General features: G+C 33.9%; 1 long non-coding RNA gene across 1 annotated transcript; it reads left to right on the top strand.

Moving 5' to 3' along the window:
• Positions 1-202: 202 nt before the first annotated feature.
• LOC115702449 (uncharacterized) lies at positions 203-2000 on the top strand. Its single transcript, XR_009684972.1, has 2 exons — positions 203-718; positions 1331-2000. It is a non-coding gene; the product is annotated as an uncharacterized LOC115702449 (long non-coding RNA).
• Positions 2001-6841: the final 4841 nt, after the last annotated feature.

The following is a 6841-nucleotide window of genomic DNA, read 5'->3' as shown; positions in this document are numbered from 1 at the left end:
ATAAATCTCCCAACGATTGCATCTGGTATTGAAAACGTATAGTCTCCATGAAGGATAGTGTAATATCCCGAAAAATATAACAATATTTAATTGGGTATATTTTATTAAATATGTGATTATACTGATATTGGAGTGAAATTATAATCTTACTTAAGCTATATGTGTGGTAATTAGTGCGAATTTAATAAATGATTAAATAAAGCGTAATTTATTAATTACGGAGACTTTATCAGATTAAGTGGGTATAGTAGATACCACTTTTGAAATAAAATATTTTTGAGTTTGGCGGCCTTAGAAACTCGACGAAGTGGTTAGAAATATCAAGGCAATTAAGTAGTATTGAATTGGTATTATACCGGATGAGTGTAGAACTTTAAGTTGTCAGTTTGGCAAATTAGTTAGAAATTACCAAAATATCCCTAAGTCTTATTTTACAGAAGTGTTTTATTGGAGGGGCAATTTAGTCTTTTACTAAGCTAAAATGTTAACTTCTATGAATTTATTTTATGGCTGATAATTATTTAAGTTAAATCTTATATTAAAAGGATTTATGTTAGGAAAATTAAGAGGATAAAGACCAAATTAAGAAATAACCCATTAAGCTCTCTCTCTCTTCTCTTTCGGCCCTAAAAGGAAACCAAGGAGAACAAATTGTTCATCTCATTTCAGTCCAGAATTTCACTAGAAATCTACCCTAGTTGCTTTCCAAATTATTGAGGTAAGTTCTTAATACTCTTTCCTTTGATTTTCTTAAATTTTAAGTTGAATTTTGGTTATGGTTTTAAGGTTTTAGGGCTGTGTGATTAACCTAGGTTCAGAGCTTGTTCTAAGTGTAATTCTAAGATTTGTTTAGGTTCTAATTGGTTGATTTCTTGGTTGTTTGGTTCAGTATTAAGAATTTTAGCTTAAAACTCTATTTCTTGGTTCTAGCATGGTGATTTGAGTAAATTGATGAATTATGGTAAATTGATGAGCTGAATGTATTATTTTTATGGTATTAAACTGTTATGGAGCATTTGAGTAGGTTTGAAGAAGTTTTGGATCAATTTTGGGGGAAGAAAAACCAAAATTTCTTGCCTGCCAGAACCGGTCGACCGGTTGGTTTGGGTATAGCAGAACAGGTCGACCGGTTGGTCTGCAGGGGAAATTTCCAATTTTCTTCGAGGTTAGTTTTTGGCTCGGGGTGATTTCCAGTACCTAGTTTAAGTTGTTTAGATGTTGTTTGGCCTACTTTGGGGCTAAATGAAGTTAGTGTTTGTCTAATTTTGGTATTAGGGGTTGTGTTCGAAATTGGTTAAGGTGCTCACTAGATTTTATTGTCGTGACATAGGACCCGGATCGTCGAGCTTTATTTTCATTCAAGTCGACATACACACCTAATTTCTGAACTGAGGTAAGAAAAGTTTTATGCACCGCTAAGTATGTTAGATAAGAAACAATTATAATCGTTGGTGCCTCGATTATGATCGAGGTAATGATGTGTACTTGTTGTGCCTCGATTATGATCGAGGATAGAAACAGTCATTATTGGTATGAGTAATTACTTGTTTGAAACTGCAGATAGGTTTCTTACTTATCGTTCGCTTTAGTGAGCAACGATAGTGACATATGTAGCTCGTGGATAACGAATGGTAAGGGTGCTTTATGAAGCACTGGGATCGTCTCGTCTTGTAGACGTTTAATTGATTATGCATTGTTGAATATATGTTGAATGATGAGTATGTATCTTATATCAAGATGTGATTACTTGTATTTTACATTGTGTGTGATTTAATAGCTTTTCTTGCTGAGTCTCTATGACTCACGGGTGCTTTGTGGTGCAGGTAAAGGGAAGGGTAAAGCAGAGCAACCATGAGTTAGAGGTTTTCTAGCAGTGTACATATCAATCGCAGTGTCTCGGCTACTAGTGGACAAGATCCACCCTTTTGATTGTATTTTAAAAGTGTAATCCGATGTTGTAATACCACTTTTGAAATAGTATGTAAAAGTTTTTATAAAAATGATCACTCTCTGTTTTTTAGGAAAAAACATGACACTTTCCTTGCACTTCTCATATATGTGGATGATATCATAGTTGCCACCAACAACTTAATCAAATTATAACACTTCACATCTACTTTTGACTCACATTTCAAACTAAAAGACCTTGGCAACCTACCTTTTTTTTTTTTCTAAGACTTGAAATAGCCCGCTGTAATGTACGTATCTCTGTCTCATAAAGACCATTCTCATTACAGCTTCTACAAGAAACTGGTTCACTTGGTATAAAACCTGTCTCCACTCCCATGGAGCCTAATAACAAACTTAGCAATCATACAAGAAAGTTACTCCCTAATCCCACTCAATACAGAAGTCTCACAGGTAAACTCATATATCTCACAATAACATGACCTGGCTGTTAGACTTTTATTTGGGCTTACATTAAATTTTATTGGTTTTATTAAAACTTGGGTTGATTGGATAGTTCTTTGCTGTGTTAGCCCATGTTGTTGGTGATCAATTGTTAATGGGCTTAGCATCTGTGTGTAAAGTCTAGGTGAAGCAGAAGTGTGGGCTTTTCTAGTTGACTGAAGCCTTTGATGAGCAGGCCCAGCCCAACTAGGGTTTTGTAGCTAAGTCCCCTCCCTAACTCTATAAATACATATTGTCTCATCACAATTATATACCTTTTGATAATCAGATAAAATAAACTGCTTCTGATTTAGAGATCTAGGGAGGAAGACTTAGTTGATAGTATTGCACTATCGAATTGGAGTAACTGTTGTGGATCAATCAGAGATAATTGCTATGGATCAATCAGGTACACATACCTAATTATTATATCTTATTATTGTGTTTTATGTTATATACAAATAGATCTTGGGTTAATTGTTAATTTATCTAACATGTGGTATAAGATTGCCTATTGTATATGATTTAGAACCTATAATTAGTATAATTAATTTGTATATGTTAATTATCTAAAATTACATATCAATTTCGTTATTATTTTATGTGTAATTTTTTGTTTATAAATCTTAAAACTTTAGGGGTTTTATTCATAGTTAAATTCTCTTTCAATTGATATATTATATGTTTGAATTCATAGTCTATATTAAGAGAATTTTAAGTTTAAAGTTTTAGGGTTTATATAATTATAATATGAAATTATAATTTGTGTGTTTTGATTTTATTGTTTTTTGATCTAAAATTGATTATAGATATCTCACTATCAATTGTTTATCAATGTTCTTACACAATTTATTTCGGGTTTCAATGGAGAATTGATAACACAAACTATTTTTTTAAGTTCTTAATTTTCGGATTGCTTTTGCCATGAAATCTAGAGATTTAACCTTTAATACCCGAAATTAGTAGCGTAGATCAATTAGAAATTCAATCCCGAGCAAAACCCATCCAAAATCCCCACTTTTCGTCGATTTTTCGGCCGGAAAACACCCACAGACCCGACTGGGCCAAACCGGGTCGCGTGACCCGCCTCCAACCCGGCTGGAGGAAGAAGAAGCAGCCCAGCCAGCGAAGCCCACTCGCGCAGGTGGCGCGTGGGGGCGCGTGGGGCCTCGTCAGATGTCGGTTTTCGACGTTTTTTTTTCCAGCGTGCTTAAAATTCAATTTCTGATTTTTCTATGATTTTTAATTAATTTTTTGACTCCGTTTAATAATTATTATTATTTTAATGATAATTATGTAGTTAAAAAATTATTAAAATTTTTTTTTTGATGATTTTTCGAAATCTATCGATCATAGAAATTTTTTTGGGTTTCTTCTCGTTCCATAAAACATAGTCACTCTCTTATTTAATTTATTTTGACTATGTAGTCTCCACCAATTTTCTTATATTCACATCTTTTAATTATTTATTGTTCTAAAATTATAAAACTTGGTTGTTTGATCGAAAAATAATGTGTTATGGTGGACACTTTATTTTTTTGCTTATCAATATAATAAAAGCAATTATATATCTCTTTTGGAAATTTGGTTGAAAATTATTAATTTTCAATGATTGTTTTATCACCAAATTTCACATGTTAAAGAAAATATTATATTTTTGGTTGACTATATGTGTAATTACTTGCCCAAAGGTAGTATTTACATATATTAGTTCACATTCCATGAAGTGAGTTAATATTAAATGTATATATTTTAATTATTTGCCCAAATGTAATAATTTAAATACATAAATTTATTATTATTTTTTGCTTGAATTAATACATATTTTTAAGAAATTTATTTGCCCAAAGGTAATAAAATTCTTAAATGATATGTATTTTTTTCCTTGTTGTTAACTTCATGAAGGTAGATCATGTGTGTGTTATATTCTCACCCCAAAGGGGAGTTTATAATGACCAGTTGATTCTACAATATTTTCTAATACATTGCTCATATTGCTTATTCAAGTTTTAATTTTTTGAATTTTTCAGTCTCCTTTTCTGTGAACAACAATAATGCTTCCATCCATATTTTGAATGCTTCCAACTACAAGACATGGAAACGAGATGTGGAATTTACTTTAGGCATAATGGATATGGACTTGTGCCTACGAGAAGAAAAACCTGCTGATCTTACTGACTCCAGTACAACTGCCGAGAGAACTCATCATGCACAATGGGAAAAGTCAAGTCGACTTAGTCTTCTTACTATGAAAGATCCATTCCTGAACATCTATTGAGTGGTTTGCCAGACACTGCAAATGCCAAAGAGTTTTTCATTGCTGTAGAAAAATTATACGACACTGGTGAAAACGCTGAAGCTGGACATCTTATGGATGAAATGACAACCATTAAGTATGACGAATTAAAAGGAGTGCGAGATTTTATTCTGAAATTGGTGAATGTTCAGTCCAAGTTGAAAGATCATAATATTCCTCTTCCTGACTCTTTCATTATTCATCGAGCTCTTCATGCTCTTCCTGCCTCTTTCAGCCTTATCAAGACAGCCTACAACACTTATAATCAAACATGGACTATCAGCGACCTAATTTCTCTGTGTGTAGCTGAAGAAAGCAAGCTTAAAAGGGAGAAGAATGAATCTGCTAACTATGTTTCTCACCTCAAGCCCAACAAAGGAAAAGGAAAATTCAAGAATAAAAATGATGGTGCTACTAAACAGAATGGTAATGGTAAGGAGCATAAGAATAAACAGAAGAATAACAACGGAAAGTCCAAATACTCTAATGTGAAGTGTTACTTTTGTGAAAAATTGGGGCATCGGAGAACGGACTGTCACAAATTTAAGACTTGGTTAGAAAAGAAGCAAGCACAATCAGGTAATCCATTTGCATGTGTTTGTTTTGAATCTAATCTAGTTGATGTTCCTATTGATTCTTGGTGGTTAGACAGTGGTGCTACTGTTCATGTTTCTGCTTCCTTACAGGGGCTAAGGGATCTCAGGAAGCCAAGTGAGAGGGAGTCCAAGCTTAAAGTGGGCAATGGTGTTGGAGTTGACGTTATCTATGTTGGAACATTTATTCTTGAATTACAGTCTCGTGATAAGATTATTCTGAACAATACCTTTTATGTTCCTACTTTTAAAAGGAATTTAGTTTCGCTTCCGGTTTTGGTTAAACAAGGATATTCTTTTCATTTTGCAAATGATAATGTTTACATTATGCTTGACTCTCGAATTATTGGAAATTGCTTTTATTCTGATGGTCTTTACAAGTTGTCATTGGCTCCTTTAGATTCCTCTTTTAATGTTGTGAATACTGTGGGTAAAAGACCTCATATTAAGGAAACATCCTTATTGTTATGGCACAAAAGATTGGGTCATATTTCCAGAGAAAGGGTTGATCGTTTAATTAAATCTGAAATACTTCCTCCTCTTGATGCTTCTGATTGGGATACTTGTGTTGATTGTACTCGTGGAAAATTGACTAAAACAAGAAAGAAGACTGCAAACCGCAGTCAATCTTTATTGGAAATTATCCACACGGACATCAGTGGTCCTTATTCCACCACGTTGTGCAGAAATAAGTATTTTATCACTTTTATTGATGATTTTTCTCGTTATGGATTCACCTATTTAATTAAAGAAAAATCTGACATCCTTGATAAACTCAAAATTTTTCGAAATGAGGTTGAGAAACAATTAGGAAGAGTCATCAAAGTTGTTCATTCTGATCGTGGAGGAGAATATTATGGTCGTTATACAGAATCTGGACAACACATGGGGCTTTTTGCAGAGTACTTACAAGAAAATGGTATAGTTGCTCAATACACTATGGCTGGTTCACCTGAGCAAAATGGCGTTGCTGAAAGGAGAATTCGCACTCTCATGGATATGGTTAGAAGTATGGTGAGTAGAACAAATCTTCCAGAGTTTTTATGGGGTGAAGCACTTATGACTGCAACTTATATTTTAAATCGTATTCCCAGTAAATCTGTTCCCAAGACCCCTTTTGAGTTGTGGACTGGGCGGAAGCCTAGTCTAAATCATCTTCGTGTATGGGGTTGTCCAGCTGAAGTAAAGATTTATGATCCTAATTTGAAAAAGTTAGATCCGAGAACAAATCGCTGTTATTTCATTGGTTATCCAATGCGCTCAAAAGGCTATCGCTTTTACTGTCCCACTCGTGGTACGCGAATTGTTGAATCTCAGACTGCTAAATTTCTGGAATTTGATGTTGCTGAAAAAATTCCTTCAACATCTCTTGAAATGGGGGAGTCCTCTAAAGGAATTTGTATTCCTATGTCATTTTCAAGAGATCATAATAGTAGTCTCCATCCTACTCCAGTTGGTAATGCTCCCATTGTTGATGAATACATTGCTCCCGATATCGAAGATGATGAAGGTCCTATTATTGATGAAGGGCCTATTAATGATGAAGCTCCTATTGTTAATG

Source organism: Cannabis sativa, chromosome X (assembly GCF_029168945.1).
Source record: "Cannabis sativa cultivar Pink pepper isolate KNU-18-1 chromosome X, ASM2916894v1, whole genome shotgun sequence".
Classification (NCBI taxonomy): domain Eukaryota; kingdom Viridiplantae; phylum Streptophyta; class Magnoliopsida; order Rosales; family Cannabaceae; genus Cannabis; species Cannabis sativa.
Note: the sequence above shows the minus strand (reverse complement) of the source record. Positions and strands in the feature narration are given on the sequence as shown.